We start from the raw sequence: 10,214 nt of genomic DNA, 5'->3' as shown, positions 1-10,214 counted from the left end.
TATGTTTAACTTTCCGCAAATTTCTAGTCAGCTTTTATATAAGTTAAGACTTCTCTTTTATTTAATTGTCTCGTTTTTTTTTATATTGTTGCGAATGTTATCAGAAAGGTTTTAATACTTGCCTGGCCTATCTCCAATAGTAGGCGCCATCACGACTCCCGATGGTGGAAAATCTGAATCGTGACAAGTTGGTATTAGAGCACTAGGTTACTTAGGTCTCACAACTCACGGACAAGATCGGTAGAGTCTGAGAGATCGGTACAGAGACGTCTGTATTTATCCCGCAGAGGCTACTAAGTTAGGAAAACTGTTCTTTCTTGTCGTGCGATTCTGTTTCCCCAATACTGACTGAATTTCTACTCCGTTCTTTGTAGATGGCAAGGACACGCGCTTCCTCATCGACCGTGCAGCAGCCTGAGCCCCCAATAGCAGCTCCTATTAGGGGCAGAGGGCGAGGCCGAGGCCGTGCCAGAGTCCGAGGCAGGGGTAGAGCTCAGCCCCGAGCAGCAGTTCCAGAGGTGGAGACTCATGTTGACTATGTTGAGGAGGTTCCAGCTCCAGCAGCTCCGGTAGGCCCAGCTCAGGTCCCAAAGGGTTTCATAGCCACTCCAGTGTTTCAGGACGCTTTGGTCCAATTGGTAGGCTTCATAGAGAGCGTCTCTCGAGTGGGTTTTCTTACAGTAGCACCAGCCACTTCTCAGGCTGGAGGAGGGGTTCAGACTCCCGCTACACATACTCCGGAGCAGGTTGTTCCCCAGGTTGAGGCTCCGGTGGTTCAGCCAGCAGTGGCAGTTCAGCCGGGTACAGCGGCTCAGACCGGCAACACTGCGGCTATGTCTGCTGATGCTCTGTGGAGATTAGATCGATTCACCAAGCTATTCACTACCACATTCAGCGGTGCTTCTTCAGAGGATTCCCAGGATTTCTTATATAGCTTCCACGAGGTTCTTCGGAACATGGGTGTTGTGGAGACCAATGGGGTCGATTTTGCCACCTTTCTTCTATCTGGATCCGCCAAGACTTGGTGGAGGGATTATTACTTAGCGAGACCAGCCAGATCGCCGTCTTTGATGTTTTTGGAGAAGTTTCACCCAGTCACTCAGAGGGAGGCTCTTCGCAGGCAGTTCGAGCGCCTCTAGCAGGGCTCTATGACAGTCACTCAGTACGAGACCTGGTTCATTGATCTAGCTCGCCATGCTATTGTCATACTCCCTACCGAGAGAGAGAGAGAGGGTGAGGAGGTTTATTGACAGTTTGATTCAGCCGATCCGTCTCCAGATGACTATGGGAGCCGGGAGTGAGATTACATTTCAGGAGGCGGCCAATGTGGTCCTCAGAGTTGAGATGGTTCTGTTATAGGGAGGTAGTCATGGGTCGGATAAGAGGCCCCGTTATTCATGCAGATTCAGTAGTACCTCGTCTGGAGGTAGAGATTCGTATGGTAGAGGCCATCCTCCTAGGCACTTTCAGTCAGCCCTACAGGTCTCTCACGGTACTTCGGGTGGTCGTGGTTCTTAGCCGCATTATTCAGACGAGCAGCCTTACAGTTCACCATCAGCACCTATCAGTGCACCACCGCTCCAGAGTTTTCAGGGCCGTCATCCCCAGCAGCCGAGGGCTTGTTTCACGTGTGGAGACACGAGGCACATTGCCAGCTATTGCCCTCGAGATTTGAGCAGCTCTCAGCACCAGAGTTCTCGTACTATGATTCAGGCACCGGAGGTTTCACAACCTGCCCAGCCAGCTAGAGGTGGTGGCAGGGGTGTTAGAGGTGGAGGTAGAGGTTGTAGAGGTGGAGCTCATGCCGCCAGAGGTGGGGGCCAGCCAGCAGCCCATCATTCCAGAGAGACAGTTCATGGAGGTGGGGCCCAGCCCCAGTGTTATGCTCTTCCAGCCAGGCTAGAGGCTGAGTCATCAGATGCTGTCATTACAGGTACTATTCTGGTCTGCGATAGATATGCTTCAGTGATATTTGACCCTAGATCTACGTATTCATATGTGTCGTCCTATTTTTCACCCTACTTGGTTATGCCTAGTGAGGCCTTAAGTATTCCTGAATATGTATCTACATCGGTGAGTGATGCTATAGTGGTTGATCGGGTTCATCGTTCCTGTGTTGTGGTATTTAGGGGTCTTGAGACCCGTGTTGATTTGTTGCTCTTAGAAATGGTGGATTTCGATGTTATATAGGGATGGATTGGTTGTCCCCGTATCATGCTATCTTGGATTGCCATGCCAAGACTGTGACCTTGGCTTTACCAGATTTGCCCCGACTAGAGTGGAGAGGGACCCTAGGTCATGCCACTCGCAGTGTTATTTCATATGTGAAGGCTCGACGCATGGTCGAGAAGGGGTGTTTAGCTTATCTGGTGTATGTTCGCGATTCCAGCGCAGAGGTCCCTTCTATTGATTTTGTACCTACTGTGCGAGAGTTCCCCGAGGTTTTCCCTTCAGACCTATCGGGTATGCCGCCCGACAGGGATATCGACTTTTGTATTGGTCTGGCTCCGGGCACTCAGCCCATTTCTATTCCACCATATCGCATGACCCCACCAGAGTTGAAAGAGTTGAAGGAGCAGTTACAAGACTTGCTTGGGAAGGGTTTCATTAGACCCAGCGTGTCGCCTTGGGGTGCGCCGGTTCTGTTTGTAAAGAAAAAGGATGGCTCGATGAGAATGTGCATTGATTACCGGCAATTGAACAAGGTTACAATTAAGAATAATATCCACTGCCGAGGATTGATAATTTATTCGATTAGCTTCAGGGTGCCAAGGTATTCTCAAAGATTGACTTGAGATCTGGCTACCATCAGTTGAAGATTAGGGCATCCGATGTCCCTAAGACAGCATTCCGCACTCGGTACGGCCATTATGAGTTCTTGGTTATGTCATTTGGGTTGACCAACGCCCCAGCAACCTTTATGTATTTGATGAACCGAGTGTTCAGGCCTTATTTGGACTCGTTCGTGATAGTCTTCATTGATGACATTTTGATATATTCCCGCAGCCGGGAGGAGCACGTGCAGCATCTTAGAATGGTTCTTCAGACCTTGAGGGATAGTCAGTTATATGCTAAGTTCTTGAAGTGCGAGTTCTGGTTGAGCTCAGTTGCATTTCTGTGTCACGTTGTATCAACAGAGGGTATTCAGGTGGACCCGAAGAAGATAGAGGTAGTTAAGAACTGGCCTCGACCAGCTTCAGCTATAGAGATTCAGAGTTTCTTGGGGTTAGAAGGTTACTACCGTCGGTTCGTGGAGGGGTTTTCATCCATTGCAGCCCCGATGACCAAGTTGACCCAGAAGGGTGCCCAGTTCAGATGGTCAGACGAGTGTGAGGCAATCTTCCAGAAGCTCAAGACAGCTCTGACTACGACACCGGTATTGGTTTTGCCCACAGGTTCAGGCCCTTATATAGTCTATTGTGATGCATCTCGTATTGGACTTGGTGCAGTGTTGATGCAAGATGGCAAGGTCATTGCCTATGCTTCGAGGCAGTTGAAGGTTCATGAGAAGAACTATCCAGTGCACGATTTGGAGTTGGCAGCCATTGTTCACACATTAAGATTTGGAGGCACTATCTGTATGGTGTGGCGTGTGAGGTGTTCACGGATCATATGAGTCGTCAGTATTTGTTCAAGCAAAAGGAGTTGAATTTGAGGCAGTGGAGGTGGTTGGAGTTGTTGAAAGATTATTACATCACTATCCTATATCACTCGGGAAAGGCCAATGTGATGGTCGATGCCTTGAGTAGGAAGTCAGCCAGTATGGGCAGTCTTGCTTAAATTCTGGTCCGTTAGAGACCGCTTGCTTTGGACGTTCAGGCTTTGGCGAATCAATTTGTGAGGTTGGATATTTCTGAGCCTAGCCGAGTGTTAGCTTGCACGGTCGCTCGTTCATCATTGTTGGAGCGTATCCGTGATCGGTAGTTTGATGATCCCCATTTGTGTGTTCCAAGAGACACGGTGCAGCATGGAGGTGCAAAGAAGGTGACCTTAGATGATGATGGTGTTTTGATATTGCAGGGGCGAGTTTGTGTGCTCAATGTTGATGGAATTTGAGAGTTGATCTTAGCGGAGGCCCATAGTTCCCGGTATTCTATTCACCCGGGCGCCGCGAAGATGTATCAGGATCTGAGGCAGCACTATTGGTGGCGTAGAATGAAGAAAGATATAGTTGCACATGTGGCTCGATGTTTGAATTGTCAGCAGGTTGAGTGTGGGCATTAGAGGCCTGGTGGTTTATTTCAGAGGATTGAGCTTCCCGAGTGGAAGTGGGAGCGGATCACTATGGACTTCGTTGTTGGGCTCCCGCATACTTGGAGGAAGTTAGACGCAGTTTGGGTCATTGTTGATAGGCTGACCAAGCCAGCGCATTTCATTCCTGTGGCAATCTCTTATTCATCCGAGAGGTTAGTTGAGATCTATATCCGGGAGATTGTCCGCCTTCATGGTGTGCCGGTATCTATCATCTCGGACCGAGGTATGCAGTTTACCTCGCGTTTATGGAAAGCAGTTCAGCGAGAGTTAGGCACCCAGGTTGAGTTGAATACAACATTTTATCCTCAGACGGACGGGCAGCCCGAGCGGACTATTCAGATATTGGAGGATATGCTCCGAGCTTGTGTGATGGACTTTGGAGGTTCGTGGGATCAGTTCTTGCCTTTAGCATAGTTTTCCTACAACAACAGCTACCAATCGAGTATCCAGATGGCTCCTTATGAGGTTTTGTATGGTAGGCGAGGTCGATCTCCGGTTGGATGGTTTGAGCCAGGAGAGGCTCGATTGTTGGGTACAGATTTGGTTCAGAAGGCTTTGGACAAGGTCGGGATCATTCAGGATAGACTTTGTACAACTCAGTCCATGCAAAAGAGCTACGCAGATCGAAAGGTTCAATATGTGGCTTTCATGGTTGGTGAGTGAGTATTGCTCCGAGTGTCGCCTATGAAGGGCGTGATGAGATTTGGGAAGAAGGGCAAGCTTAGCCCTAGGTTCATTGGTCCATTTGAGATTCTTGATCGAGTGGGAAAGGTGGCTTATAGACTTGCATTGCCACCGAGCTTATCAGCCATACATCCAGTGTTTCATGTGTCCATGCTTCGGAAATATCACGACGATCCATCCCACATGTTAGATTTCAGCACTGTCCAGTTGGACAAGGACTTATCTTATAAGGAGGAGCCGGTAGTTATTCTAGATCGACAGGTTCGCCAGTTGAGATCGAAGAGTTTTCCTTCAGTTCTTGTCCAGTGGAGAGGTCAGCCTCCTGAGGCATCGACCTGGGAGTATGAGTCCGATATACGGGACTGTTATCCTCACCTTTTCCCCGATTCAGGTACTTCCTTCTTATGTCCGTTTGAGGACGAACGGTTGTTTTAGAGGTGGAGAATGTGACGACCCAAAGGGTCATCACCGATTTTCTCCCCTTTTCCGTGCTTCCAAGGCCTTGAAAACCTCACCTTTAGTTGCCTCGATTTGCGTGCGCAGTCCGGGTGCATAGCCGGAAAATCTTATGTGTTAAATTATGTGAAATTTGATAAATTGTGGCTTTAAAATGGTTAAAGTTGAATTTGGCCAACATTTTGGGTAAACGGACCCGGACCCGTGATTTGACGGTCCCGGAGCGTCCGTAGAAAATATGGGCTCGGGCGTATGCCCGGAATCGAAACCCGAGGTCCCGAGCCCGAAAAATGAATTTTTAAAAGAAATTTTTTACCTGAAATTTATTTGGAAATTCGAAATAAAAATGAATAAGAAAGCATTTGTATCGGGCCCGTATTTTGGTTCCGGCGCCCGATACAGGTCTTATATGTGTTTTAAGCGCTTTTTGTGAAATTTGGTTGAAATCGGACGCCGTTTGATGTGTTTCGGACTTAAAACTCTAAGTTTGAAAGTTTATAAAGTTTGATAAAAAAAATAATGATTTTGAGGATTGATTCATTGATTTTGATGTTATTTTGGCGATTTGATCGCTCGAGTAAGTTCGTAGGATGTTATTGAGTTAGTGTGTGTGTTTGGTTAGGAGCTCCGAGGGCTCGGGAGTGTTTCAGAGTGGTTTTGGCCTTAGAAAAGTTGCAGAAGTTTCAGTTCTGGTGTTCTGGTATCTAGTTCTATGCGATCGCATAGGTAGCATTGCGATCGCATAGAGTAATCCTTCAGGTGACCCACATTTGTTCTATGTGATCGCATAGATTCATCCGCGATCGCATAGCTTAGCCAGATCCTTCAATGCAAATGCAACCTTTAATCCGCGTTCGCATTTCATTAAATCCAAACCTTGAATGCACAACATTTTCTTCTATGCGTTCGCAGCAGCCCTTCCGCGATCGCAATGACCAACTTCCCCTTACCCTATGCGATCGCATTACCTTCTTTGCGATCGCATATGGTATTTTTGCCCAGCGATTTTTAAATACCCAAAACAGAACAGTGACGAGATTTAGTCCATATTTCACACGAGTTCTTCTTCTCCACAGCTCTTGAGCGAATTTTTGAGCACTTCTTCTCCAAAGTTTCTTGGGTAAGTAAATTCCTACTCATTTCCTTCATCTTCCTTCATTAATTAGTGAGTTTCTAAACCTAAATCATGAAATCAAAGTAGATATTAGGTGTTTTGGGTAGAGTTAGGTTTTTGGGAATTTTGAGTGATTCAACCTCAATTTGAGGTCAGATCTTAAAATAAATTATATATTTGGGCTCGTGGTTGAATGGGTGATATGAATTTGGTCTGAACCTCGTGTTTTGACCAAGCAGGCCCGTGGTCTATTTTTGGAATTTTGGGAACAAAGCTTAGAAATCTATGTTTAGACATTAGGTTTGATTTGTTTAGCTTATATTGATACTATAAAGTCGTTATTTCATAGATTTGATTGAATTAGAGACGAATGCAAGAGGGAAAGCGTTCGTTGTGGATTAATTTAGCCGTGGAAGTTGAGGTAAGTGTTCGGTCTAACTCTAGCTTGAGGGATTAGGAGTTGAGTCTTAATCACTACTTGCTTTGTGTTGTGTCTGACGTATAGGCATGGTGACGAGTATCTATACGTTGGGGGTTGAGCATGACTACGAGTCGTAAATTGCTAAATTGTCGTATTCTTAAGTAATGCCTATGAGAAATTGGTTGAAGATCTTTGAAACTGAGCAAGTAAATGTTATGATTGAGCATTTATATTAATTGTGTTAAGTAGGAATTGAGTAAATTGGTTATAGTTGGATCTCCCTTGTCGGGATAGTTAAATTGGTATCTTGTTCCCTTGCCGGGAAACTTATTATGTTATCTTGCTCCCTTGTCGGAATTATCCTGTGATATTGTGTTGGACTGAAATGGGAGCGTATGGTATGCCTACCACAAGATAAAATGAAATGGGAGCGGGTGGTACGCCTACCACAAGATATGATGAAATGAGAGCGGGTGGTACGCCTACCACGAGATGTAATGAAATGGGAGCGGGTGGTACGCCTACCACAAGATAAAATGAAATGGGAGCGGGTGGTACGCCTACCACAAGATATGATGAAATGGGAGCGGGTGGTACGCCTACCACTAGATATGATGAAATGGGATCGGGTTGCACGCCTGCAACAAGAAAAAGAAAACTGAGACAAGTGAAAGTGGTTGTTTTCCCCTTATTCTATGGTAGAAGTGAGCAAATGTAGTTTTCCCTTATTATTTCTAATATTCTGTTTTATATGCTATGCCCGTACGCATGCTCCCCCTCCCAGCTTTAATTGTTTACTTTCCGCTATTTTCCATTGTACTTGTATATACATATATATATTTGCACAGGTTGTTTTTGGTAGGTCCTGTCTAGCCTCGTCACTACTTCGCCGGGGTTAGGCCAGACACTTACCAGCACATGGGGTCGGTTGTGCTGATGCTACACTCTGTGCTCTTTTGCACAGATCACGGAGTTGGAGCAGCCTTTGGACAGCAGCAGTAGATCGGGAGCAGGCCTTCAGTCCAGAGACACCGAGGTAGCCTTGCTGATGTCCGCAGGCCCGAAATCTCTCTCTCTTTATTCAGTTTGTTATCATTTGTACCGAAACAAACGGTTTATAATTTTTCTTTCAGACGATTGTCTTTAGTAAATCTTAGAAGTTCGTGAGCTTGTGACACCAATCTTGGGTAGAGGATTATGTTAAACTTTCCGCAAATTTCTAGTCAGTTTTTATATAAGTTAATACTCTGCTTTTATTTAATTGTCTCGTTTTGTTTATATTGTTGTGAATGTTATCAGAAACGTTTTAATACTTGGCTGGCCTATCTCCAATAGTAGGTTCCATCACGACTCCCGATGGTGGGAAATCCGGGTCGTGACAAGTTGCCACAATTTTGTTCGTTCTCATCAAACAATCAAATCTTTTGGCAACTTCTTCTCACTCTTGATCTTCTCCGTTAATCTTCAAGTTTGACCTCTTAGTTTTTTTTTGGTAATAAGGTTTGACATCTTACTACTTCTTCACCAATATGCCATCTTCTTTCATTAGTCATTTCTTTTTATTGTTTATTTCTCTTCTACTTTGTGTCATATTTTCTGCCTGCAACTAATCCCTATATCTATCCTCCTGGCCAATTCCTCGGCAAAATCTACCTCTGCAAAATCGACTTGTAAGTTCACTTTTGTAACTGATATATGTTAAGTGAAATTTTTACAATTTGGAGATGATTAGAGTTTAAATTTTTCTGGGTTTCGTTTTCTATCTTCGTATGTTTGGGTTTACGAATACTAAAAACGATTATCTCAATGACCATCAACTAATACATGCATTAAATAATAAATATATTACGCTTATTTACTAAAAGTATACATAAATTCCATTAAGAAATTAATTTAAAAAAAAATATTTAGCCAGAATATTAGTCCACTTAATAGGGTGGACTGGTCTTAGAAATGCGTTAATTATAGACAGTCTAATTGCTATTAGGTGTATGTGTTTGCTCTATTTTGCTAATATTTGTATATGGTGAAATCGGAGGGTCCAATTTTTCATTATCGAAGCACCTCAGAAGACCATTTCGAAGTCTCGAGGCTGAAAGGTTATGATTGAGTCTCGTCCCTTGAGGTTCGTCGACGCTCGATCTTCGGATAACGTTGACCATGGCCACGGTAGAAATGGGGAGTTCCTAAGGCACGTGGCTAGGACTGACAGAGCCTAGTGAGCTACTCTAAACCCGAATCAGGGTGTCATATAGTTATCTCATCCCTTTATCTTTGTAATTAATATATTTTGTACTATGTTGGGATTTTCCTCCTATATATAGGGAATCCTTGTAATTTTGTAAGGTTCTGTTGCTTCAGTTGCTCCACACGAAATATACAAGAACATTCTATTCGCTCTCTAACATACTCTCTTGATATTATTACTCTTATTTATTATCTTCATATTTGTTCATCATTTATTGCTTATCATTGGCCATAAAGAACCGCCGTTAATTTTATTATAACTGTAAATCACATTTCAACTGCCTTTGATAGCTCGTAGTTGAGCTCTGGGATCGACCTCGAGGCCCCGATAACTAGTCTATCGGAAAGGATGATACTCTCATTTCGTTCCTAAGTCTTACATACACAACATCAACTGCCTAACAACCAACATAAAAATAGATCACGTATTTTTAGAGACCCATAAATAAATTTAATTATTATTACCATTTTCGCGGTAAACAGTTTGGCGCCCACCGTGGGGCTAAAAATAATAGTGATTATTTTCTTGCTAATTTATCTACACAATGCATGTTATCTTTCACGCTTTTTCTTGTCCAAGATCTTCGATTTCAAGTCAAAATGACTAACTCGGTGAATGGAGGTGAAAATAACAATCTTGAGGACCACGGAGAAAATGGTGTGGGTATTCCAGGTATTGGTGTGCCACCACAAAACCCTGGGAACGCTCCAGGACCAACCCCCGTGGATGCGGCCTCATGCGACGCCCAACGGGTTGATATAAGCTCGCATACCAACAAGAGCGTGCGTTAGGGAGATCCACAAGAAGTTCAGAAAACCCCGACCATGGAAGAGCGTGAGGTTAGACTTCATGTTATTTTTGAAATGTTGCAGGCACAACAGCTAGCTATTGCTCAGCTGCAATGTCACCAGAAAACTCCGATCACGATAGCACCAGGGACAGCTCCCCCAGCCGAACAGGCACCGGAGAGATCGAGCAATAACAGGTCGATGGCCGATCCCGTCATTGTGAAAATGCTCGAGGACCTCACCAAAAAG

This window comes from Nicotiana sylvestris, chromosome 8 (genome assembly GCF_000393655.2).
Source record: "Nicotiana sylvestris chromosome 8, ASM39365v2, whole genome shotgun sequence".
Classification (NCBI taxonomy): domain Eukaryota; kingdom Viridiplantae; phylum Streptophyta; class Magnoliopsida; order Solanales; family Solanaceae; genus Nicotiana; species Nicotiana sylvestris.
This window is presented reverse-complemented; position numbering follows the sequence as displayed.